At 47.9% G+C, this 27,041-nt stretch overlaps 1 protein-coding gene and 1 long non-coding RNA gene across 3 annotated transcripts in view; one reads left to right on the top strand and one right to left on the bottom strand.

The window, feature by feature from the left end:
- The window catches only part of OPA3 (outer mitochondrial membrane lipid metabolism regulator OPA3), an 89,933-nt gene that overhangs the window by 58,108 nt on the left and 4,784 nt on the right, over positions 1–27,041 (top strand). The window lies entirely within an intron of this gene.
- On the bottom strand, positions 1,990–3,996 carry LOC138915730 (uncharacterized). Of its 2 annotated transcripts, none has more exons than XR_011421899.1 (3): positions 3,869–3,996; positions 2,942–3,024; positions 1,990–2,230 (listed from the first exon to the last, which is right to left on the bottom strand). It is a non-coding gene; the product is annotated as an uncharacterized lncRNA (long non-coding RNA). The 2 variants fall into 2 exon arrangements; XR_011421898.1 differs by having other exon boundaries at positions 2,119–2,230; positions 3,843–3,966.

Genomic DNA, 27,041 nt, shown 5'->3' with positions numbered 1-27,041 from the left:
TTGTTTCCCAGCTAACCGATCACCGGCACGCAGGTTGACCCGGTGTTTGCTGTGATGAGCAAAGCTGCTAGGACCACGCTGTTCGAGGGTTTGGTGGGCCGGTGCTCGTTTCCCTTGGGAATGTCGAGGACTGGGCCTCCTGGGTCACGAGACAGTGTGTGTTTACCCTTAGGGGCAACGGCCAGTTTTTTTAAAGTGACTGTACCATATGACATTCTCCTCCCGCTCCCTCCCTCATCCCTCCCCACCCCGGAAGAAAGTTCCAGCAGCTCCACATCCCTAACAGTGATCCATATTGACAGTCTTTTCTTTCTTCTCCTTTTTAATTTTAATCATTCTAGTAAGTATGTAGTGGTATCTTATCATGGTTTTAATTTGTCTTTCTCTGATGAGTAATGATGTTGCGCATCTTTATATGTGCTTATTGGCCATTCTTTTTTTTTTTTTTTTTTTTGCTGAGGAAGATTCACCCTGAGCTAACATCCATGCCCATCTTCCTCCATTTTGTATGTGGGATGGCACCACAGCATGGCTAGTGAGTGGAATAGGTCTGCGTGTGGGATTCGAACCCAAGAACCTGGGCCACCAAAGTGGAGCACACAGAACTTTAACTGCTCAGCCACGGGGCTGGGCCCTTGTTGGCCATTCTTTTTATCTTCTTTTGTGAAGTATCTGTTCAAGTTCTTGCCCATTGTACTAGTTTCCTGCGGCCACTGTAACAAATTACCCCTGACTTGTTGACTTAAAACAATACACATTTATTTACACGTTTATTCTCTTACCGTTTGGCAGGCCAGAAAACGGAAGTCACAAGGCTGAAATCAAAGTGTTGGCAGGGCTGTGCTCCCTCCAAAGGTTTTAGGGGAGTCTCTGTTCCTTGCCTCTTCCGGCTTCTGGTGGCTCCAGGCTTTCCTGGGCTTGTGGCTGCGTCTGTCCATTCTGGCTCCATCTTCACATGGCTTTCTGCTCTGTGTGTGTGTGTCTCCTCTTCTGTCTCTTATAAGGACACTGGCCCCTGGATTTGGGGCCCCCCGGGTAATCCAGATGATGGAATTCTGAGATCCTTAAATTAATGGCATCTGCAAGGTCCCTTTGCTAACTCAGGCAACATGCATGTGTCCCAGGGATTTGCATGTGGACGTTTCTTTGGGGGCCACCCTTCTACCTACTACAGTGGCCACATGTCCCCCTGCCTCCCTCAATCTGGCCACCTGATTGCGCGTCAGGCCCACCCGGCCAGTCCAGGGCCGTCTCCCAGCTCAGGGTCCTTAACTCATCACATTGGTGAGGTCCCTGTTGCCATATGAAGTGACATTCACGGGTTCGGAGGACTGAGATGTGGACATGTTTGGGGGCCAATGTTCGATATACCACCTCCACTTTTGGGGGGGCTGTTCAGTCTTTTTCATAGCTATTTATAGGTGCTCTTCACCGAGTCTGCCGACTGTCCCTCAGTTTGAGAGGGCGATTCCTTCTGGCAAACCTCTCTTTGGAGCCTTGGGGTGAGGAGATGGGTGTGGGGGATGTGGCCGGTGCCTCCCTGATGGGCCCTAGTGGCTGGAGCATATTTCCAGCTGTTTCTTGGACATCTGAGTTTCCTGTGAGAAACGCTTGCTTTACTTGTCCTTAATGCTTATCCGTGGGGTCTTTTGTCCTATAACAGTCTTTCAATGTGAACAAACCAGATTTTTCCATCTTTTCCTTTATGGCTCTTACTTTTCCTCCCTCGCTTGGGAAGAAAGAGCATCTTCACCCCAAGTCATAAGCACCCCCACCCTACAAGGGCAGGATGATTGTGAGCCCCATTGCAGAGGAGGAAACTGAGGCACAGAGGGCATGAGTCTCGTCCATTTCATGTTTCTTGGGTTCCAGGCACCGTGGGAGGGATTTGACGTGAATCAGATCTTTAAATCGCCTTGTGTCAGGGGTCCCCAACACCACCCTCAGCCTCGATGATTAGCTAGAAGGACTCACAGGACTCAGAAAAGCTGATATACACGTGGTTACGGTTTATTACAGTGAATGGATACAGATTAAAACCAACAGAGGGCAGGGGCGGGCTGGTGGCATAGTGGTTAAGTTCGCGTGCTCCGCTTTGGCAGCCCGGGGTTCATGGGTTCAGAACCCCTGACATGGACCTACGCACTGCTCATCAAGCCATGCTGTGGCAGCATCCCACATACAAAGTAGAGGAAGATCAGCAACAGATATTAGCCCAGGGCCAATCTTCCTAAAAACAAAAAACAAACAAACAAACAAAAACGGGCTGGCCCCATGGCCGAGTGGTTAAGTTCACGCGCTCCACTTCGGCGGCCCAGGGTTCGGATCCTGGGTGCGGACATGGTACCGCTCATTAGGCCATGTTGAGGCAGCGTCCCACATGCCACAACTAGAAGGACCTATGACTAAAATATACAACTATGTACTGGGGGGATTTGGGGAGAAAAAAGCAGGAAAAAAATAAAGATTGGCAACAGTTGTTAGTTCAGGTGCCAATCTTTAAAAAGAAAAGAAAAGAAAAAAAAACAGAAGGAAAAAGCACCTGGGGTGAAGTCCAGGAGCAACCAGGTGCAGGGAACAGCATGTGCAAAGGCCCAGGGGTGACAGTGAGAAGAGGTTGTGCCAAAAAAAGAAATCTTATATAAATCCCAGTCTTGGAGCTTAGAGTGTGCAGCATAGTAGGGCAGGAACGAGGGGTCAGTGACCAGGTCATGCAGGGCCTGGGGCCATGGAAAGGAGGATACAGCCCCAGGCCCTGGGTGAGCTGATTGCTGCCGGCAGGGAAGAGCCTGGACTCAGAGAAGTCAGTACAGAAAGGAGTTCCATTCCAGTCATTTCTTTGTTTCCTAGTGGTTATTTTCTACATATTGCGAGTCCTGGCAGGCTCCCTACAGAAAACTCAGCAAACACCTGACAAACCAAAATGGAATGAAAAGATCACCTGTAATCCCACTGCCCAGAGATGATAGTTAATTTTTAGCTGTGTTTCACGTCCTAAATGTACGCATCCTGGTAGATATGCACCTAGGGACAAAGTGGGAATCAGCCCATAAAGTGTTCTGTTTCCGTCTTTTAAAGTGACCAGCAGGAGGGTCGGAGGAGAAAGTGACCCTCCCAGAGAGGGTCGATTTATGAGCCGGTCTCCCGAGGAGCCTCGGCCGGGAGGGTGTTCTAGAAACCGGCGCAGCGCGTGCAGACGCCCGGCCGCCGCGGGCAGTGGACGGAGCGGCCGGAGCCGGGCGGAGGGGCCCAGATGCGCTGCGGGGGCGCCGTTGCGCAGGACCTCCGGGCCAGGCGAACGGGACCCCGGGGGTGGGGGTGGGGGGGGGAGGGGGGCGGGGCCTGCATTCGTTTTGTTTATTGAAGCTAGTTCCGTGCAGGACGGCAGTGTGGACAGGTGTGGGTAGCGCGCAAGGATCCAAGGAGGGACGCTGAGGCCCCCAGGGAGTGGACGCGGCAGAGCCGACAGCACCCCCACATCTCAGAAGGGCACCGGAGCCGGTCCCAGATGGGCACCGGAGCCGGTCCCAGATGGGCAGGGGCGACCGCCGCCGCCTCGGGTCAAGGGCACAGCCGCTGGGGCCTAGCCAAGGAGGGGGCAGGCGAGCCAATGCCCACCTCCCCCGTCTCCCGTCCCTGTCCCTCCCTCTTGCGGCCCCCCCCCGCCATACAGGGGACGGGGTCTCGGCGATGCCATCCCGGGCGCTCGGCCTCCTGGGAGCGGAGAAGGGCGAGCGACCAGGACCCCCACCCCAACCGCTGCCCCAAGCCCGTCCCTCCGGAGCAGAGCCTCTCCCGTCACGTTGGCGCTGCCTGTTCCAGCCCGGCCTCCGCCCGGTTACCTCCTGTCACCTTGAGTTCCACTAACCCCGGGGCTTGGAGAGTCCCCCTCGAAGCATCGGGTCGGTGCCGAGGTTTCTGTCCTCCATCCCAAGGGCGGCCGCCCCGGGGCGGCGGACACACGGCTCCCCGCGAGTGCGCGCCGTGCTGGGGCTCCTCCCTCGGGGCGTGGGGCGCACCGCCCGCGGAGCTCCCCTTTGGTGCCCACGCGGGTTCCCCTTCTCAGAAAAGACATCGCTCTTGCTCTCTTCTGCTTCTGTAACATCCGCTCATTTACAATATAATCAGCCGGGAGGAAAAGAAGAAAGACCCCAATTTCTAGCGCCTTCTTAGGACTATTGGCTTGTCATCAAAGCCAGATCGCGCCGTAGCCCTTCGGTAGCACGCTGTTCCATCAAGGACGCCTTTGCACGAGACGGCGCCCAAATCTAGGCATCCGTTGTCATTTTATTCTGTAACAGAAAAGAGAAACCCAAACGCCCAGGTTGCCACCAGCCCCTCCCCCAACCCAGATTCAGAGACGCGGCTTCCTTGGCCCTTGGCAATGGCTCTGAGAGACCTTGAAGGGGGCGGCAGGTGCCACTCCCATGCCCTGACCCTCAGGTGGTTTCCACCAACAACCAGGAGATGAGCCTCTTTTCTTTGCCCCCACCCCCACACCCGCATATGTGGCCAGTTGGAAGTTCTCCTGGGACACCCAGAGGACTTCCCATCACACACAAATGGGGATGTGGGGCCTGGAAGGCCCTAGGAGGAGGGCAGAACAGAAGAGGGGCTGCCCCTGGTGACTTGCAGAGCGGCGCTCCCCCCAGTCCTGTCACTGAGAGCTGTGGAAAGGGACCAGGAAAGCCCCAGACACTCTGTCTGGCTGAGAAGTTCTTGTGCATACCCCTCACCTAGTGACAGATAGACTGGGCCCAGAAAGGGCAGGACACTTGTCCAAGATCACACAGTGGGAAGCTGGGACACCGCTCAGTCATTGGCACAGACCCCATGTCCAGTAGCAGACAAGCCCCTCCGCAGAGCACGGCGCTCCTACGAAGGAGGGAGAAAGAAGGGGGTCTCCGCGGCCCCCAGAAAGCAGAAGGATGAGAAGGGGAAGCTGCCAGCGGGGCCAGGACCCACCTCGAGTTTCCTGGTGTGTGTGCTGCAGCCTGCAGCCTGCAGCCTCTGTCTTCTGGGGGTCCGGGGGGATGATGAACTTCCCCTGGCTTTGGCAGCACCTCTGTGTGGGGTAGTGGAAGGGGTTCAGTTCCGCTTGGGGTCCTAGGGGTCCAGGGCCATGCTGCCACAGAGTCCCCACCTCTCCTATGTCACCCCTGGCACCTCGCCTGGGGCCAGACAGCTCTGCGTGAGGCCTGGCCAGCCCTGGCATCCATTCATCTTTTGTTTTGTCTTAAATACCTTTACTAAGATGGAATTCACATATCATGCAGTCCATTCAAAGTGACAATTCAATGGTTTTAAGAATATTTGCAGGCCTGTGCAGTCATCACCACAATCAATTCTAGAACATCGTCGTCACCCTAAATGGAAACCCCGAATCCATTAGCAGTCACTCCCCACTTCCTCCCAACCTCCCCACATCCGCAGCCACGGACACCCCCCAGGCTCCTTCCTGTCTCTCCAGATCTGCCTGTTCTGGACACTGACTGCGCCGTTTTCCCTTCCCACCAGCACCGTAGGAGAGTGCCGATTTCGGCACATCCTCGCCAACACTTGCGACCTGACTTTGGTTATAGCCGTCCCAGTGGGTGTGAAGTGCGATCTCCTCGTGGTTTGGATTTGCGTCTCCCTGCATTCTGCATCTTCTCCCCAGCGCCTGTGTCCGATGTCCAGTTCATCTCCGTCCAGAGCCTCCTGCCCCCTTTCCGGAGGGCTGCCTCCTTTCTCATCCGCCTGCTTCCTGGCCCGGGGGGTGGGTTAGGGTTAGGGCTCTCAGGCCCTCAGTCGGCTCCTGACCTTGTGGGCAGGGTTACCAGCCAGTCACCTTGGGCGCCCAGGTCACAGCCAAGAAGTGCATATAGCCAGCGGTCCTGCAAAATGATGCTCGGGCTCACTCAGGTTACAGAAAGAGGATGGCACAGCGAGATGGCCCTGTCCGCTCAGCAGACTGGCCAAAATGATTAAGTTGATGCTGGGCAGGGGGACTGAGGGTGTGGGGAGCGACACCCTCCTATCCCACCCGACGGAGAGCAGATTGGGCTGCGCAGGCATGAGGTCAGCATCCTTCAAGAGGCAAACCGCGTCCACCGCGGGGGCAGGCCGGCGAGCTTCAGAAGCGAGGAGACGCTGGTCCCCACCCTTCTATTCTTGCCTCACAGTGTCCCAGGTGAATCATAGCGTCATCTTCCTCGCATTCAAGTCCTCGGCCCTGGATCTGGGCCTGGTTTCACCTCCTCTTGCTTCCTTCCCCACATGCCTGTCATTCCTCACCCCCTCGCTGCGCCTGCCTGGCCTGGGGCTCCTGCAAGGACCGAAACCAATGTCACATCACATTAGGAGCCTGCTTAGAAAAGTAGAAGAGAGAGGGCTCACCGGTCAGGGTGTGTCTTTTATAATAAAACTGTAATTATAAGTATAATGTCTTCAGGGAATTCTGTGAGTCGTTCTAGCGAATTATCGAACCTGAGGGGGTTGTAGGAGGCCCCGAATTTGTAGCCCGTCCCTCAGAAGTGAGGTGGCCTGGGAATCCCACTTCTGGCTGGTGTCTGGAGCGGGGGTCTGTCTTGTGGGGTCTGCCCTGACGCTGGGTGATCACCGTCAGAGCTGTCCGCCAGTACACCCAGCTGGTGTTGACCCGTTGCGGGTGAAACAAGCAGAAACTAAACTAATTTCTCATGAGCAATTACCTTTTCTCTTTAAACTGTAGCAAGATATATATAACACAAAACTGATCATTTTAACTATTTTCAAGGGTGCATTACAGTGGCATTAAGTACATTCACAATGTTGTGCAGCCATCAGCACCATCTATTTCCAGAACTTTTTCCTCATCCCGAACAGAAACTCTGTCCCCCTTAGACAACCAGGTCACCTTTTGTTGTTTGTTTTTGGTTTCTTTTGAGGAAGATTAGCCCTGAGCTAACTTCTGCCAAATCCTCCTCTTTTTGCTGAGGAAGACTGGCCCTGAGCTAACATCTGTGCCCATCTTCCTCTACTTTATATGTGGGACACTGCCACAGCATGGCGTGCCAAGCGCTGCCATGTCCGCCCCGGGATCCCAACCAGTGAACCCCGGGCCGCTGAAGCGGAACATCGCACTTAACCGCTGCGCCCCCAGGCTGGCCCCACTTTTTCTTGTTGCAAATATGGGCCCCTGTTCCCCACTTCAGAAGGTAATTAGAGGGAGAGTGAATGAATGCTATTCCTTGACTGAGGGGGAGGTACAGGTGTTCTTCTGGAGGGAAGCGAGACGAGGAAGGAAAGGACGTCTTTACAAGGAATGTTAGTGAGCAGGTTACTTCTGAGGTACCTGGCGCTCAATCCTACGGGGTTCCCCCAGGAGCCAGTGTACAAGGCACCTCAGAGGTTGCCCCCCGCCCCTCTCCTTTCCCATGAGTCTTGAGGTTTAAGCTAAGAAGATGGACATGTCACTCGCCAAACAGCAGCACAGCCTCCACTTGTCCTGGAGGGCACCATCAGGCCACCCTTGGCGATTAGAAGGAAAGAACCTCCCCAAAGAGCCAGGCTGGGCAGAGGGGCGTCCTCAGGCTCTGAGCTAAATCGTCAGTTTCTTAAGAACAGTTCCTGGAAGTGACGCTGCTGGCTCTGACCCTGTGTACCTTCTGAATTGTCCTCTTGGATGTAACCAAACAAGTCATCAGTGTTCATAGGGGAAAATTTAAAAATCATAGACCACCGCCAAACCCCCCTCCCAGAAATGAATCCCCACTTACATTGTGGTGTATTTCCTTTGTATATTCTTAAATTGTTTGTATTTTAGTTTTCCCCAACATTTTATTTGGAAAAGTTTCAAACCTACAGAAAAATGGAAAGACATATATAACGAACAGCCAAATGCCCGCGCTGGATTCCCCCGCTGGTGCACACCGTGCCCTGTGTGCCCTTCACATGCCTACATCTACGTCTGTACCCACGTCTGTAGCTCAGATCCAGCTGCTATAACGGAATACCGTAGACGGGGGGCTTAAACAGACATCTATCTTCTCACAGTTCTGGGGGCTGCAAGTCCACGATCACGGTGCTGGCAGGTTTGGTTCCTGGTGAGGGCTCTCTTCCTGGCTCGCAGACTGCGTCCTCACCTGGCAAAGAGAGAGAGGAAGCCCTGCTGTCTCCTCCCCTTCTTGTAAGGACACTAGTCCCATCATGGGGGCTCCGGCCCCCAGGACCTCATCCAAACCTAATTCCCTCCCACGGGCCCCACTTCCAAATATCATCAGGCTCCGGGTCAGGGCTTCCACATAGGGGTCGGGGGGCTCACAAACATTTAGTCCATAGCAGTTTACAGCTATATCTATGTCTCTCTGCATACACAGATTTTTTTTTGCTGAGTCACTTGAAAGTAATTTGCAGATGCCATGGCGCATCATCCTTGAAAATTTAAGTGTGTGTCTTCTGGGCCGGCCCAGTGGCGCAGCGGTTAAGTGCGCATGTTCCACTTCTCAGCGGTCCGGTATTCGCCGGTTCAGATCCCGGATGCAGATGTGGCACCCCTTGGCAAGCCATGCTGTGGTAGGCGTCCCACATAGAAAGTAGAGGAAGATGGGCACAGATGTTAGCACAGGACCAGTCTTCCTCAGCAAAAAGAGGAGGATTGGCAGCAGATGTTAGCTCAGGGTTAATCTTCCTGAAAAGTAAATAAATAAATAATTTTTAAAAATGTGTGTCTTCTAAGAATAAGGACCTTCTTCCACAGAATCCAAAACCACTATACACTAAGAAAATTATGAATAATTCCATCATGTCACCCAAGAAACTGCTTGTTTTCAAATGTCTCCCACAATGTCAAAATGTCGTTTGTAGATTTCTTTTTCCCCCCGTGTCCGGGATCCAGTCACGGCCCACGCCTTCTATTTTGTGGGCATTCTTCTTTAATTTTTTCAAATCTAAGACGGTTCCTTCTAGCGTTTTTGGATTTTTATGATTTTGGATTTTTGAAAACTCCCGGCTCACTTGCCCTGTAGAAAATGACCCACACTCTGCGCTCATGATTAGACTCAGAGTGAACATTTCCAACAGGAAAACTCAGTGGGTGACTCTGTGTCTCTCCCGTGACAGCTCCATCAGGACATGGTGTCCGTTTGTCCCATTATGGTGACGCTGAGTTTGATCCCTGGTTTCGGTGGTGACCACTGGGTCTGTCCACTGTCAAGTGCCCTTTGCCCTTTTGTAATTAGTCAGTAGGTTATTTATGCATTGATTGATTGGTTTTCATTTATTTATTTATGTTTTTAGTGAATATTCCCCAAGCACCTGTTCTGTGCCCGGCCCTGTGCTAGATGGTGCTGGGAACACAGTGGTGACCAAGACATTCCTGGCCCTGCCTTCCTGGGACTCTCCCAGCGCATGAGGGAGACAGACCATCCCCAGATAGTGACGACACAGAGTGGTTTGAGCTGGGATGGGGGAGCCCGAGTGGAGAGTGACAGACCCAGCCTGGGTGGTCAGGAGGGGCTTCCCAGAAGAGGAGGCATCTGATCCAGGACCTGAAAAGTCATAGTGAGTGTGGAGAAGAATGAGCGTTACAGGCAGAGGGAATGGCATGTGCAAAGGCCCAGGGGTGAGAGAGAGCCAAGGGGTCTGAGCATCCAGTGAGGTTCATTCGGAAACTGCCAGAGAACCAGCAGTGGGGTAGGTAGGCTGCATCTGGCTTTGTGGCCATTTTAGGAGTCAGGACTTTTTCTGGGAGCAAGTGGAGCAAGCCACTGCAGGGTTTTCTGCAGGAGAGGGTGTTGGCTTCGGTGCATCTGTGTTTTCTCGAACGATCACTCCCTGGTGTGGAGCATGGACTGAGCAGGCTGCAGAGAAAGCAGTGTGATTGGGGGAGGAACTAGGACGGGGAACCGGGTGGGAGAGAACAGGCTGAACCCGCACAGGCCGGGCAGCTCACGGAGCGCGGAGGGGCAGAGGCTGGGACAGACCAGACCCGTGATATGCAGAAACAGGACGAAGCTCCAAGATCATAACACTCACGTCCCGCGAATATTGTGTCTCTGCATGCGAGCGTGTGTAATTACAGTAAATGTTTACTTTCAGACTCAGTTTAAAGATTGAAACCATTCTGTGAGGCTTATAATAAAAAGCGGCAATTCCCAGCCCCACACGACCCACCTTGTCCCCTTTCTCCTGTCACACGCTCTTTCGGTCCTTTTTCTCTGTTCGCTTATCTCGGTTTATTTTTTGAAAGCTTTCTGGAGATGTAAGTGACACACGATATAAGGCGTGTACATAAAGTGTTTAATTTGATGTTTTGACATGTGTGTGCACCCGTGAAGCCACCACCACACTGAAGACAGTGAACACTTCCCATCTCTCCCCAGGTTTCCTCCAGCCCCTCCCCACTCTCCCCTCCCCGACGCAAGCACTGAGCGGCTCTCTCACTGCAGAGCGCAAGGCGGGGGCGCAGGGCCCGTGGAGGAGACCCCACCACCCCTCCACGCTTGTTTTCTCTTTGGCTTCTTGTAGGGAATGGAGCTCAGGGAGTGGGAGAGGCAGAAGCTGTGGCCGGGACGATCATAGGGCTGGCCCTGCCCTGTCTCCCGAGGTGGCCACCCCGCCTCCCCCCACCACCCCCAGTTCCATGCGAGGCCTCTCTGCATTTCCCGGTCTTGTGTGTGGTCTTGCAGGTTTTTTTTGTATTGATGTGAAATTCACAAAACATGAAATTGACTATTTTATAGTGAACAATCGAGTGGAATTTAGAATTCACAGTGTGGTACAACCATCCCCTCCGTCTGGTTCCAACACATTTTCATCACTCCCCAAATAAAGCTCTTTCCCCGTGAAGTGGTCACTCCCCATCCCTCCCTCCCACTTCCGGCCCCTGGCAACCACCAGGCTGAGTTCTGTGTCTATGGATTTACCTATTCTAGATGTTTCAGATAGATAGAATCACACAATTTGTGGCCTTTTGTGTCCAGCTTCTTTCACGAAACAGTGTTTTCGAGGTTCATCCACTTTGTAGCCTGTGTCAGTACTGCATGCCTTTTATGGATGAATAATATTCCATCGTATGGATCGACCACAGTTTGTTTACCTATCTATCTGTGGATGGACATTTGGGTTGGCTCCACCTTTGGGCCACTGCAAATACAGGCATGCACCACGTAATGACGGGGACACGTTCTGAGAGATGTGTCATTAGGTGATTTCACCGTCGTGCAAACATCACAAAGCATACTTACACAAACCCAGACGGTATAGCCCACTCCGCACCCAGGCTCTATGGTACTAATCTGATGTGCCCACTGTCACATAGGCAGTCTGTCACTGACTCAAACATCGTTATGTGGCGCGTGACTGTGGTGCCGTGTGAACACACATGTCACGTGCGGTCCTTTTTATGCCTAGAGTATCTGTCCGGAGGGCAGCGGAGCGTCATGGAGAAGAGCATGGACTCTGAGCCCCAAATTCCTGGATTCACGCCCTAGATCCACTTCATACGGTCGGGCGAGCTGGAGTAAGTCACTGGCCGTCTCTGTGCCTCATGACAGAACTTCCTTTGTGGGGCTATCATGACAATGAAGCAGTTAATACACGTGAAACACTCAGGAAGGCGCCGAGTGCAGAGGATTTTGTTACATTTCGTCATCGTCTGTGAAGATGGCATTCTGCAGAGACCATTCTGGGCCAACTGAAACGGAAAAAGAATGTACTGGAAGGATATCAAGTAGCTCACTGGAAGCCAAGGCTAAGAAAATCGGCAGGAATCTTGGAGGTGTATAGTCTGGGAGTCCAGTGCTGTCACCAAGAGACACAAAACGAGTAATGGCGCCTGGAACGGGGGTTTACTTCTTGCTTGTACAACAGTCTGAGCTGGGGAATCATCTGGCTGGGCAGCCCCCCTCCTCCAGGCAGTCATTCAGGGACTCAGGCTGATGCAGCCCCATCCTCAGCTTGTGAATTTCAGGGTCACCCTGGGGTGGTCTCCACTCCAGCCAGAGGCAGGTGGAGAGCATGAAGGAGCACAGCACAGGTTTTCCGGACCAGGACTGAAAGTGGCCTGAGTCCCTTCAGCTCAATTGACCTTGCGAGGACTCAAGGTCGGGGCCACGCCTAGCTGCAAGGGATGCTGGGAAATGTAGTCCCTGGCTGGGCAGACACTTCGCAGCGTGGAGTCTAGTCTAGGTTGTGGCGACCATGAGGCACTGATGGACTCCTGAGGCCAGAGGGCTGCCAGGACCATGGGCACCACCCCCACGTCTGCCCTGGACCTGCCATCCCCACTCCTGCATGACTCCTAGGTGCTCCTTGCGACCTTCAAGCCTTGCTCAAGATTTCAGGTATAGAGAGGGAGCGAGATGATCAAGGCTAGACCACAAGCCTGAGAGCCGGTTGCTAGGGCAGGAGAGCAGCAAAGCGTCTTTTGGTGGCTGTAGAGAGAGGTGAGGTCCTGCCAGAAGCGCTCCCTCTGGCAGTTCTCTCGTTCCTTGCCAAGTCGCCACTCTCCATGAGCAGAACCCAACTTGCTTAGGCATGGCCATGCAGCCAGCCCAGAATGTGTGATTTCCCAGACTCCCCTGCAGGGAAGGGTGCCCACGTGACGTGCAGGGAAATCTACTCTGTGGGGTGTTCATGAAATCCAGTGGTTTCTTCATAAAAAGGGGCAGATCAGATGCACACACTTTCTAACCGCCCCCCTCTGACCCGGTCCTTGCCTCCTGCTTGGAAGGGGGATGTGATGACCAGAGGACAGCAGGCATCTTTTATGCATGTGGCTAAAAGCCCCATAATAGGGAAGATAAGACTGAAAGAGAAGGAGCCTGGGTCCCCAGTGACATCATGCGGCCAGCATGCCAGCTCTGGCTGTTACATGCCATTCCTCGCTGACAGCAATGGCTCATCCCCAAACCAAGAGAGGGGTTTAGATTTTGCAAAAGCAAACACCCCACCAATACAAGCATTCATTCCCGAGGTCACTGCTGTGTGGCGGGGTCCCACCAGGGCTCTCCACCCCTGCTCATGACAGCAGTTGCCAATTTCAGCTGGAGGGACTCTGCAATTTTGGTATTTTGTCTGTTTAAACAGCTTTATTGAGGTGTAATCTACATGCCATAAAGTTCGCCTGCTTTTTTTTTGAGGAAGATTAGCCCTGAGCTAACATCTGCCAATCCCCCTCTTTTTACTGAGGAAGACTGGCCCTGAGCTAACATCTGTGCCCATCTTCCTCTACTTTCTATGTGGGACGCCTACCACAGCATGGCTTGCCAAGTGGTGCCATGTCCACACCCAGGATCCGAACCAGCGAACCCTGGGCCGCCGAATGTGTACACTTAACCGCTGCACCACCAGGCCGGCCCCCAGTTCGCCTGCTTTAAGTGGGCAATTTGATTATTGTTAATAAAGTTACGTAGTTGTGCAGCTATGACCACCATCCAATTTTACAACACTTCCATCGCTCTAAGAAGATCCTTCATGTCCATTAGCATCACCCCCCATTCCTTCCTTCTTCCCTCCATCCCCTGGCAGCCACTAATCTACTTTCTGTCTCTACAGGTTTCCGTATTCTTGGAATTTCATATAAAAGGAATCTTACACTGTGTGGCCGTCTGTGTCTGGCTTCTTTCACTGGGCATGTTTTCAAGGTTCATCCGTGTGGTGGCCTGGATCAGCACCTCATTCCTTTTTATGTATTAATAATACTCCATTGTATAAACAGACTGGATTTCATTTATCCATTCACCAATTGATGGACATCTGGGTTGTTTCCACTTTTTGGCTGTTGTGACTAAAACTGCTGGAACTTTGTGCACGAGAGTGTGGACATTGTTTCTCTTGGGTGGAATTGTCGGGTCGTGTGATAAATTTATATTTTAACTTTTTAAGAAACTGCCAACTGTTTTCCAAAGTGTCTGCGCCGTTCCGCATTTCCACCCTTGGTACCCGAGAGCGCCTTTTGCTCTGAAACCTTGGAGGCCGTTGGGGCTGTGCGTTGTGTTGATCGTGGGTATTCTAGAGGGGGTAATGTGGTACCACCCAGTGGTTTTCATTTGTAGGTCTCTGATGACTAATGTGTTGAGCATCTTTTCCTGTGCTTATTGGCCATCCATATGGCTTCTTTGGAGAAACGTCTCTTCAAAGCTTTACCCCATTTTAATTGCATTGTTTATCTTCCTATTGTTGACTCTTAAGAGCTCTTTATATATTCTGTATACAAGTCCTTGATCAGATATATGATTTGCAAATATTTTCTCCCAGTCTGTGACTTGCCTTCTCAGTTTCTTAATAGTATACAATTCTTTTTTTTTTTTTTGAGGAAGATTAGCCCTGAGCTAACATCTGCTGCCAATCCTCCTCTTTTTGCTGAGGAAGACTGGCCCTGAGCTAACATCCATGCCCATCTTCCTCTACTTTATACGTGAGACGCCTACCACAGCATGGCGTGCCAAGTGGTGCCATGCCCGCACCTGGGATCCAAATCGGCAAACCCTGGGCCGCCAAAGCGGAATGTGCGAACTTAACCGCTGCGCCACCGGGCCGGCCCTCATTCGCTCTTTTTATTATTTTTTCCTTTGCAAATCACATTTATTTGTCATGAAATATTTCAGAATTGTTGGTCACTTGGCAAAAACACACCTGTGGGTATAGACACTGCTAGGGAGGCAAACGTGGGTGATTTCACCATTTTTGCTCTGTTTTAACTACTGGGCTTCACAACGATAGCTTAATTTATAGATTGTGACATAAAATCCTCCTCAATTTTAGGCTGTTTCCCTTTCAAGCCTTTACCTTTAAGGGACTATTTAGATTTATGGAAGTAATTGACATAGGGAATTTTATTTATTTATTTATTTTTTTTTTTTTGCTGAGGAAGATTCACCCTGAGCTAACATCTGTTACCAATCTTCCTCTTTTTTTTTCTTGAGGAAGATTGGCCCTGAGCTAACATCTATGCCAGTCTTCCTCTATTTTGTATGTGTGTCACTGCCACAGCATGGCTTGATGAGTGGTGTAGGTCCACACCCGAGTTCCAAGCCTGCGACGTTGGGCCACCAAAGTGGAGCGCACCAGACTTAACCACTGCACCATGGGGCCAGCCGCTGGGTCAGATTCTCAGTAACCCTTTCCTTGCCTGGTTCCTGGTCACAATCTGGGTTCTGAAAACTTTTCACTGAAACACAGCACACGTAAAGCAAAGAGTACAAATCCAAGGTGTACCGTTCGATGAACTCTCACAGAATGAACAGGAGTCGGAACATAACCAGCCCCCCAGACACCCCACTGTCTCCCCCGTCCAGTCACTAGCCCCAAAGGGTAAGCCCTGTCCTGACTGTGGATTGAGTTTCCCTGTTTGGGGACTTTATATAAATGGGATCGCGCAGCATGTACCCTGGCCCGGCCCCTTTCTCTCAGCATCGTGAGATTTGTCGTGTGAGGTTTATCAGGTTGTTGTATGTGACTCTGCTTCATTTCTTCTCGTTGCTGTTGCGTGTTTCATCCTGTGCATTTTTTCTTACCAGTCCTACGATTGGTGGCATTTGGGGCATTTTGAGTTTTATTCATAGCACTGCAGTGAACGTGCAGGTGCGTGACTTTTGAACGTGTGATAGGTTTCTGTGAATGTCCACACAGAGGCAGAATTGCTGGCTCCTAGGGCATTGAATGTTGAGCTTAATAATCGCTACCAGGGCGAGTGTCCTCCAGTACCTTCCCCGAGGCTGAGAGTGTTACACCTTTGGCAGCACTTAGCATGTCTGGGTTTTTATTGCAGCCATTCTGGTGGGTGTGTGGTGCCTTCTCCTCGTGATTTTAATTAGTATTTTCCTGATGTGTGATGAAGGTCAGCATCTTTTCAGGTGTCCTGTGGCCATTTCGATATCATCCTCGTTGGTGATTTATCCTTCTCTGTTGGGCTGTCTGCCATCCTCTTATTGATTCACAGGAGCCCTTTGCATATGCTGAACCAGAGTTCTCTGTCAGAGCAATGTGTTGCAAACGGCTTCTCCTAGTCTGGGATTTGACTTTTCTTTCTCTTACTGGTGTCTTGAGGAACGGAAGTTCTTAATTTCATTGTATTCCAGGATGTCCAACTTTTTCTTTATGGCCAGTCCTTTTTATGTCTTGTTTAACAAATATCACCCAGCTCAGAGTTATCATGATCCTTTTCTATGTTTTTTCCTAAAAGTGTTATTTTTATGCCTTTCACATTTTGATCTATGATCCCTACAGAATTGACTTTTGTGTATCATATGAAGTAGGCATCAAGGATTATTTTTTCTCTGTGGATATCCAGGTGGCCCAACAGCATGTATTGAAAAGACCATCCTTTCCCCAGTGCACTGTGGTGTCACTTTTGTCACAAGTCACGCGACACGACCGTCCACAGGTGGATGTTTCTGGTTTCTGTGTTCTGTTGCATTGCTCTGTCTATTCATGTGCACCTACCACACAGTTTTGATAATTATAGGGGTTTTTTTTTGAGGAAGTTTAGCCCTGAGCTAACTACTGCCAATCCTCCTCTTTTTGCTGAGGAAGACTGGCCCTGAGTTAACATCCATACCCATCTTCCTCTAGTTTACATGTGGGGCGCCTACCACAGCATGGCTTGCCAAGTGGTGCCATGTCTGCATCTGGGATCTGAACTGGCAAACCCCGGACTGCTGAAGCAGAATGTGTGAACTTAACCACTGCACCACCGGGCCAGCCCCAATAATTATACTTTTATAATAGCTTTTTATCTGGCACAGTAAGCACTCCAGCTTTGTTTTTCTTTAATATTACTGTTCTTGGCTCTTTGCATTTACATACACATTTAAAACTCAGCCTGTAAATTTCCACAAAGGAACCTGCTTAGACTTTGATTGGTATTGTATTGAATCGATGGATGAATTCAGGGAAAACTGGTATTTTTACAATACAGTTGATTGTAAACTACTACAAACCCTTCCTGAAGAGATTACAAAAATTAGCAACACACCCCAACCTGCACCATTGACATCAAGCCTGAAGTGATTTCGCTCACCCATCACACAGCAAACCAATCTCTGACACCGGGTATAGTGGAAGAGAGTGGGAATTCTATTTCAAAGAGCTGAACAAGGAGAACAGGCAGCTAATGTGGTAATCCTGAACTCCCTAAAAAGCTACAAGCAAGGGTTTTAGGTAGGCGAGTGGGAGCATGTGGGCTTGGGCTAAAGTTCTCAGAGTCCTCTACACAGCCTGGCAGGATGTTCTGTGTTGCATGCAGCGGAGTTTTAGTCTGTGACGTCCAAACTTTACAATCAGTCATTTTAGCTTCTCAAGGTTCCTGCAAGACCCTGAGTCAGGCGGGGGGCTTTCAGCATGTTCCTCTCTTATCAGCAGTCCTCCTGTTGTTCTGCAAGGCGAGCTCAGAAACTTCGGTTATTTGGGGGGCCGGCCCCGTGGCAGAGTGGTTAATTTCACGCACTCTGCTTCAGCGGCCCAGGGTTCACCGGTTTGGATCCTGGACGTGGACCTACACACTACTCATCGAGCCATGCTGTGGTGGCGTCTCACATAGAAGAACTAGAAGGACCTACGACTAGGATATACAACTATGTACTGGGGCTTTGGGGAGAAAAAAAAAAAAAGAGGAAGATTGGCAACAGATGTTAGCTCAGGGTCAGTCTTCCTCACCACCGTCCCCCCCCAAAAAACAAAGAAAGGAACTTTGGTTATTTTGTCTCCCACATTAACCTTGTGGGTACAAGGCACAGTTTGACCCCAATCCAGGGAAATTTTAACTCCTTCATCCTCAGTTTCAACCCCCTCTCTCTTTTGATCATTCCTCAATCTTGGGGAATGGGGGTGAAAACCACTCTAGCTGCTTCCTGCTGTGAAAGGGCGAAGTTCGAGGTCAGAGGAATGAAATCATTCTACCTTTATTTTTCAAAATATTCTGGGTACCATATCGGGGAGAGCGAGGTATGTTGTGCATGACTAATATTTTAGTACTCTGATCACTGGCTTCAGAATGACTCTTAAGTCCACGTTTTATAATTACATAGACAACCACACATGTTAGCAAAACACACGGCCCAAATTTTAGTACCCACCCCCCCAGATGATGGACCTTGGGGAATCCAGGAGAAGAGGGCTGTAAACCACTCAAGGTTAGGTGCTGGAACCTCGAGTGAAACCTGATGTAGCTAAATAGGCTGATATCTAATAGTCCCACAAATAAGGTAAGAACCCGGGAGTCATTCGTGACTTATCTTTAGGAGACCATCTTCTGCGCAGCTACTTGAGGTCTATCAGGGGCTCACCTGTCCATTCAGAGAAGTCAGTGTCTAGACTGAGGCCAGCCAAGGTTTGGGTGATCCTGGTTGTGATGTTCTCCTATGGCATGGTTCCCATTCTCGTGGCTTTCTTGTTTGGCAGTGGCAATGAAGTTGATCTGGGTGCTTGTGTTTCCAGGATTTTAATAGGACTCAGTCTCCACTACAAAGAGAGTGCAAAGGAATATCTGATAGTGTCTAGTTCCTTAATTCAAGTTCTCTTTGGGACTTTTGGGTCATCTCTAGAATGTAGGAAGGGTCTCCCAAAGTTATGCGTATATTGTATAAGCAAGTAACCAGGTATTTAACAAAAAGCATTTCCAGAGAAACAGAAAGAAAACAAGGTTGATGGTTGGAGCAAATTATAAGTCAATTTCTCAGCCCAGGGGACAGCCAGTCAAGAAGATTTCCAGATGTCAGTGTGGAAGTTTTCTCTGGAGCTGGAAATGTCTCTGATGATGTCATCAGCACTCAGTTAAACTTTCTGAGTAGCTTATACAGCAACAGCCATGAAGATTGGCTAAACATGGGCTATCATGGTGTTCTCTCTAGTTTACATCAAGTTGTCCACCTTCAGTTTGCAGATAGAAAACAGAAACCTCAAAGACAGTTAACAGAACCAGAATCTAACATCCACAAATGCGTGTTATAGTTTCTATTGAAACAATCTTTCTCTCTAAAATCACCCTCGTTTTTACCAAAGATAGCCAAATTAAGACTCATTGGTATGCAAAATGTCTAGTTTCAGTAAACTTGGCCCGATTATTTACATAAGTATAGCAAGAATAACAATTGATCATTTAAGCTCTTTTAAATCTGCTTTGTTGGAAGTTTTTATAAGGAATCTCAGATTGAACTTTAAAGGACACTTGAGGTCAGGAAAGCTAAGCCAAGGACTTGTCATCAGATTCTGCCTGAAATACCTACAGATTAGAGTGAATTCCTCTCTTATCTTGAGGTTCCCTCAGATATCCTGAGGTTCCTTGTGCCTACCAGGGAAGTGACCTTCTTTACTCATCTGGTCAGGTTTCTGGGAACCCTGTAAACAAGGTACAAGGCCAATATTTCCAAATGGCTTTATTCCATAAAGTCAACCTTTGTTCCTCCAAAGCTGTATGGTCATATCTGAGTCTATACATGTTTTTCTCAAATATGACATTCCAATCAAAGCCTGGGTAATATAACCAGTGTTTCCAATTGTGTCCTACTGTAAGGAGAACAGATTCTTATTGAACTTATGCAAATAACTACATTGCCATGAAAATAAGAATACTCACTCATCAAGAATTTTCAAATTCTGGAGGGATCAGATAGGGAGAAAAAGATAAATGCTTCAGTTCTGCTTACAAATTGCTGTAAGTCATAGTTCGTTAAGAGAAAAGAGAAAAAGATTTTCTTAAATCTGACAAAACAAAACATTAAAAAAATCAGCAACAATTCAAAGAAAAAGTCATAAAAATTATAAACATCCTCATCAATTTATTCAGTCTCATATAATAAATTCTTGATCTTCTGTTAGCAGTTTTATGAGGCCATCAGTTTCTCCATTAGACTTCGGTAATTTTTTTTATCCAGCTCAGTTTTATAATCTGAAAGCTTATCAGAAACCTGCATTCTAGAGCAAGTGTCAGAGTCCTTTCTGTGAATCTCTCTAAAGATGAAACACATCTGCAAAAACATCAGAGTAAAACAACATTTGTCTGAAAATAACAAAACACTCACACATGGAAATTGACAAAGACACAACCATTTCTGTGACATACAACACTTTGAGATAATAACCAGAATTATGATTGATAACCAAGACAGATCAGAATTTTGGAAATATTATATAGTTTTTTAAAGCACTTATACTAATAACATTTACCCACACAATATAACCTAGGAAGGTTTATCATCATTTATTTGACAATGCTTACCATGTAATTTAACATACCAAATAAGTCTAATTAGTTTAATATCTCTCTTTATAGAAAGAGAGAATGAATTCTCTGAGAAGTCCGAAGGCCCATTGGAAATTCTCAAAGTTACTTTTTAAGTCAAAAGGAAGACTTTACCCAGGATTCGAACCTTGGGAGAGTTTGTAAAAAATATCAAAAGGGGGACCGGCCCAGTGGCGCAGCGGTTAAGTGTGCACATTCCACTTTGGTGGCCCGGGGTTCACCAGTTTGGATCCCGGGTGTGGACATGGCACCGCTTAGCACACCATGCTGTGGCAGGCGTCTCACATATAAAGGAGAGGAAGATGGGCACAGATGTTAGCTCAGGGCCAGTCTTCCTCAGCAAAAAGAGGAGGATTGGCAGCAGATGTTAGCTCAGGGCTAAACTTCCTCAAAAAAAAATTTTTTTTAAATATCAAAAGGGTTTAAAACAGTTGATCAAATAGGAAATGATGCTTAGTTATCCATTCACTCAAGGTGACAACAGATGTCAAAGGCAGATGGAGAGTTTAAACAGTTTTTAAAAAATTAATAGAGAGACCTCAGTCTTTTTGAACATAGGAAACATAGATTTTCTGTCTTTTAGGTAGACTTACTCAAAAATAAAGAAAAACCTTTTATAACCTCTTTATCAAGAGCAGACCACAAGTTCAAGAAGATTATCTTTTTAAGAGAGAGAAAGCCAAATTCTAATTTTGCACCAGCTTACCCTCAATAGTGAAACTCATTCATTTAACTGAATTCGTTTAAATTTCAGCCAACTTGACCAAGCACAAAACTCCTCAGGGTCTTACTTCCATAAACGTCAGTCACTTACTTTTTACATTCAGAATTTGTCCCATGTTTTCTTTCTTCTTTTTCTTTCCTAGTAATTTAGGACAAATTTATCTTTCTTAACAAAACTAGCAAAAATATCTCTATTCTTTTTACCTTCTTTACTGGAAACATACATTTTACTTTCCTTGTATACAGAAACATGTACTTGCTCATAGAAAATTCCCCAGCAGACGCAAAACATGTTTATCAATAAACCTAAGCATCTTTCAGTTTCTCAGATAAGAAACCAAAGGCAAACGAATCTATGCTTAGTAGTCGATTTCTAAGACTTTATCTTACGTGGAAATGACCTAGATACTCAATAAGTTTCTATCATTAATTTAGCAAAACTCTAAAGTTTCAAGTTGCCAAAAAGATTTTGGAAGCTGTTTTTCAAGTATACAGAGCATAAAACATAATTATTGCACTCAAAAACTCTTACCTAATTGTACCCAACAATTAGGTTTAGATTACTCATTAAAAACTTCATGTGACATCAAAGCAGTTAGCACTTGTTTTAAGTACATATATATAACACATAATTATTGTTATAAAGTTTCCCCAAAAACTTCTATCCTTTTTAAATCTATTTAGTTTACCTGTTCTCAACAATTATATTTAGGTTGCCTAGAAAAACCTCATGAGACATCAAAAAAAAATCAGCTATTATACTAAGTTATTATTTTTTGCTGACAAATTTTGTAGCAGAGATAACATGTTTGTATCATATCCAATGTTGATAACTCTGCAAACATGTTTATTTCAGTTAAAGCAACAAACTTCAACAAGCTCTTATTTACCAAAGATCATTTTCTATCATGTTAGCTTGAAAGATCTCCGGGCTAGTTTCTGTTACATTTAGAAATAATTTATAAAGTGCTTACTTCAAGCCAATTAAATAGAGCTCCTTTAGAAATTATACCATCCAGAGGCAGACAAATACCTAGAGAGACTTACATATATAAACGTACAGATAAACACAAATAGAGATCTTCAAGATTTTAGCCATGTCTCAAAGACAAAACTCAAAATAGCAGTTGGATCCAGACTGTTCCTCTGGCAGATGAACCTGTTCTGATGGCCAAAAAGCTTTACTAAAGATTCTTTTTGTTTTTCTGTTAGGATCCTCTTTAGAGCTGTTTTTGCAGTCATTTTGTCTTTTAGAAGCTTCTGCATATTAATCAAAACCTGCATTCTATTGTGAAAGGTTTTGAATTTTCTCTCTTAAGGGTGACCCTTAAAGTGGATTTATCTGAAACAGAGGTCCCCCAGAATGGCCACTTTAAAGTGAGTTCTCCTTTAGCGTGTTTAAACTCACATAGTCTGAAGGGTGGATTTACATGCTCCTATAATATCAGGCAGGGGAAGTGTTCCCGGTGAGACACAATGTCTATCCCCATAACATAATCTATAATATAATCAAGCAAAACAGATGCAATCATTTCACAGAAAACCCATTTAAGGGGCTGGCCCCGTAGCCGAGTGGTTAAGTTTGCACACTCAGCTTCGCAGGAGCCCAGGGTTTCACTGGTTCAGATCCTAGGTGCAGACATGGCACCACTCATCAGGCAATGCTGAGGCAGCATCCCACATACAACAACTAGAAGGACCCACAACTAAAATATACAACTATGTACTGGGGGGTTTGGGGGAGAAAAAGGAAAAATAAAATCTTAAAAAAAACACCGTTTAAATATACCAATTTTCTTACAAAGTTTTATCTTCATTTTATCAACTCTTATGCCTCTAATTATAGCTTCCATTGAGTCCATTAACAAGTCTCGGTCTTACAATACCATGTAGGGGAAGCATTGTCAGCTAGACATAACATCCATTCCCAAAAAACACTTGGGCAAAGTTGACATAACCTCTTTATAAAATGTTAGCTCGACATTTTAATCTGTATAATCTTATCGACCTTAGCAGCCTAACTGTTGCCCCAAATGACCGTTGGTCAGATTTCTCGTTGTGATTTCTGCCGTCTGACTTTTTCCTTTTCATAGGTTCATAATCGAAAACATTCCAATTTTGCAATATGCAACCTAGAGGGCTGCCACTGGGAACCGGATCTGAGTTTCCCATTACAGCACCACACACACACACACACACACACACACACGTGTGCACACATACACACACACGTGTGCACACATACATGTATCAAAAGGAATGGGGCCAAAGAATTCCTGTGAGTGAAAAATTTCTAATCCTTTCAACAAATCCCCCCCCCCACCCGAACAAACTCCAGTGACCTGGAACAAAACCCCCCAAACAGGCAAACAAACAAAAGGAGAAATAAGAGAAATCAGTTAATGAGGAAGCTCAGCAAAAGGATGTCCATTGCAAACCAAAACAAACGGAGCCCAGAGGGCTGCCAGGTGCCCGTTATTTCTGGCTGGTCCCGTTGGAAAATATTAGTGCAAAGACAAAAACAGGGGCCAGCCTGGTGTTGCAGCAGTTAAGTGCGCACGTTCCGCTTCTTGGAAGCCTAGGGTTCACCAGTTTGGATCCTGGATGTGGACATGGCACCACTTGGCAAAAGGCATGATGTGGCAGGTGTCCCATGTATAAAATAGAGGAAGATGGGCACGGATGTTAGCTCAGGGCTAATCTTCCTCAAAAAAAAAAAAAAAGACAAAACCAAAAACTGCCAACCGCTTACAAGAGACGTCTCCCCAAGTCCTGACCCTAGTTTCTTCTACCACCCCAGCAAAAGCGCCGTGGGCCAATGACGTCTGGTCAGCAGCCAGTCGCTTGGGGCTGTCCCTGAGACCAGGGGCTCAGGCAGCTGCAGGACAGCTTCCAAGAGAGGCCTTTAGCCAGAGGCCAGTGTACCACAGTCGAGACGTCCACTTGGGACGTTGTCCCACCTGGGTCACCAAATTGACATCAAACCTGAAGTGAGTTCACTCACGCATTGCACAACAAGCCAATCTGACACCGAGTGTAGTGGAAGCAAGCAGGAATTTTATTGCAAAGCACTGAGCAAGGAGAACGGCAGCTAATGCTGTAATCCCAAACTCCCTGAAAAGCTACAAGCAAGGGTTTTTACTTGGGGCTTCAGGTAGGGTGGGGGGAGCGTGTCCCCCTGGGGGCTGAAGCTCTAAGAGTCGTCCTCACAGGCTGACCGTCTGTTCTATGTGTTGCACACAGTGAATTTTTAGTCTGTGACGTTTGAAGTTTACAGTCAGTCATTTTAGCTTCTTGATGTTCCCGCAAGATGCTGAGTCCAGCGGGGCCTGTCAACAGTTCCTCTCTTATCAGCCGTGCCCCTGCTGTTCCGCAAGGCGAGCTCAGAAACTTTGGTTATTTTGTTTCCTACGTTAGACTTGTGGGTACGAGGCACAGTTTCACCCCAATCCAGGGAAATCTTATCTCCTTCATCCTCAGTTTCATCATGAAGCCAGTATCACAGTGACACCCAAACCTGACAAGGACTTTGCAAGAACGGGAAATCACAGTCCAACCCTATCATGCACTTAGACACAAATATCCTCCCCCAAAATTAGCAACCCAAACCCAGCAATATATGAAAAAGAAAATGCATCATTTCAGAAATCCAAGTGTGGCTTAGCATTAAAAAAAACTTTGTCCATGTAATGCATTATATTTACAGGAATAAAAAGAAGAAAAAATGACTTATCCTTTAGATTGGTGCAGGAAAAGTATTTAATGAAAATAGACACTCATTCATGATTAAGAAAAATTCTCAGAAAACTAGGAATAGAAGGGACTTGCTTAATTTGATAAAATCCTACAGCAAATATCATCCTTTTGAGCCAGCCCCGATGGCCTAGTGGTTAAAGTTCGGTGTACTCCACTTTGGCAGCACAGGTTCGGTTCCTGGGTGTGGAAACGCACCACTTGTCTGTCAGTAGCCGTGCTGTGGTGGCAGCTCATGTAGAAGAACTAGGAGAATTTACAACTGTACACAGCTGTGTACTCGTGGCTTAGGGGGAAAGAAAAGGAGCAAGATTGGGGCCGCCTGGCGGTGCAGCGGTTAAGTGCACACGTTCCGCTTCTCGGCGGCCTGGGGTTCCCCAGTTCGGATCCTGGGTGTGGACATGGCACCACTTGTCAAGCCATGCTGTGGTAGGCATCCCACATATAAAATAGAGGAAGATGGGCACGGATGTTAGCTCAGGGCCAGTCTTCCTCAGCAAAAAGAGGAGGATTGGCAGCAGTTAGCTCAGGGCTAATCTTCCTCAAGAAAAGAAAAGAAAAGAAAAGAAAAGGAGCAAGATTGGCAACAGATGTTAGTTTAGGGTGAATCTTTCCCTCCAAAAAAAAAACAAAAAAAGCTTCCTTCTCTGATATCACAAAGGAGCCAAGGAATAAAGGACAAGAGAACTGGTAAGGAAATAGTTCTTATTTGCCAGTGACTGAATACATGCAGTTTAAGGAATCTACAGACAAACTATAAAAACTGATAAGAATTAATTTTTCAAGGTCACTGGATTCAAGGTTAATAGACAGAAATCAATTTATTCCTGTCATCAGTACCGGCAACAAACAAACAGACAATGAAATTTTACACTGATACCATCCAAACAGTATCAAAAAATATTTAATATATGGGAAAAAACCCAACTAAATATGTACAAGACCTCTCCTCTGTAAACTGCAAAACATTATTGAGATAAATTTTGAAGGACCTAAATAAAGAGAGAGACCATGTTCATGGATTGGGAGATTTAATACCGTGAAGATGTCAGATCTTACTAAATGGATTTATAGATTCAAGGCAATCCCAATTATAATCCCAAAAGCTGTGTGCACGTCTGTATGTGTATGTGCGAATCAACAAATCGATTGTGAAATTCACACGAATTGGGTCTGTCTCCAGGCCAGCGTGGGGGACCACGCCCTGCCTGGTGTTTGTGGCATTTGCAGAACGCTGTTTTGAAACCAGTCCCAGGGTTTCACCTGGAACCTGCCCACAGGGCAGCCGGTAGGGCCCCTCCCACCGGAGCCTAAAGTGAATTCACACACTTCATTGACTGTTTCCACTCACCTGACAGCGGCTTGTCCCGGCCTGCCATGGCATGGACCTCCCGGTGAACTGACGTCCCCTGTAAGGCTTCAGGTTAGCATCCTGCTGGTGGTGAGGTCCCTGCCCCAAGGGTGCAGTGTGAATAGGACCAACGCCCGCCTCTGGCGCAAGATGTCTGCTGACTAATCATTTAAAAATTAGTTACAGACTGACAATAAAAGAGTCTGTGTGAAAACAACCGAGGTTGGTGGGAGGGGAGTTCTTTGCAAAGATCAGCCGGGAGGGATGCTCTGAGGCCTTATTTAGGGATGCCTAAATGCTAAGGATTTTGGCATTTCTCCTGAGGGCACTGTGAGCCACAGCAGGTTCTGAGCAGGACAAGGCCCCGGTCGGCTTGCTGCTTTAGAAAGACTCCTCAGGCTGCCTTGTTGGCGCTGGGTCGGAGGGGGCAAGACCGGGGTAGGAAGGCCGGGGAGGAGGCTGGGGCAGGAGCTGGATGGGAGCAGAGAGGCCTGGATCCGGGCAGGGGCTGCAGGAGGGGAGGGAGGGAGTGGAAGCCCCAGGAGAGACATTTCCCGCGAGTCAGCCCCCGGTGTCAGTCCTGCCTGGGTTTCGGCACTGGGAGGTGGGGCCGCCCACCTGTTGCCCACACCACAACCTCAAGTCCAGCTGCCACTCAGCATGGTGGACCCAGGTTCTGAGTTTCCACACTAGACAAGCCCCCTTACTAAGTCATCGATGTGCTAAAACTGGGTGGAGACTCCAAATTTGTCCGTCTGTTTGGATCTTTTACAATACAACTTTTTATAAAAAGAGACTATGAAAATCACGAATACGGTTGCAAAAAAAAAAACCTCCCAAACTGGTAGACGTTCTGAAAGGAAGTTTAATGAAAGTTACCAGAATGTGGAACAGACGAGTGATGAAAATGGAGAGGACAGTCCAGAGCTGTGAAGGATGAGGGCGGGGCAGTCTCAGACTGGGGAAGTGTTCTAGAAGATTCTAAAGGGAAAATGGAGAGCAGGAGATGCA

The sequence above is a fragment of the Equus caballus genome, chromosome 10 (assembly GCF_041296265.1).
Source record: "Equus caballus isolate H_3958 breed thoroughbred chromosome 10, TB-T2T, whole genome shotgun sequence".
In the NCBI taxonomy this organism is placed as follows: Eukaryota; Metazoa; Chordata; class Mammalia; order Perissodactyla; family Equidae; genus Equus; species Equus caballus.
This window is presented reverse-complemented; position numbering and strand designations above follow the sequence as displayed.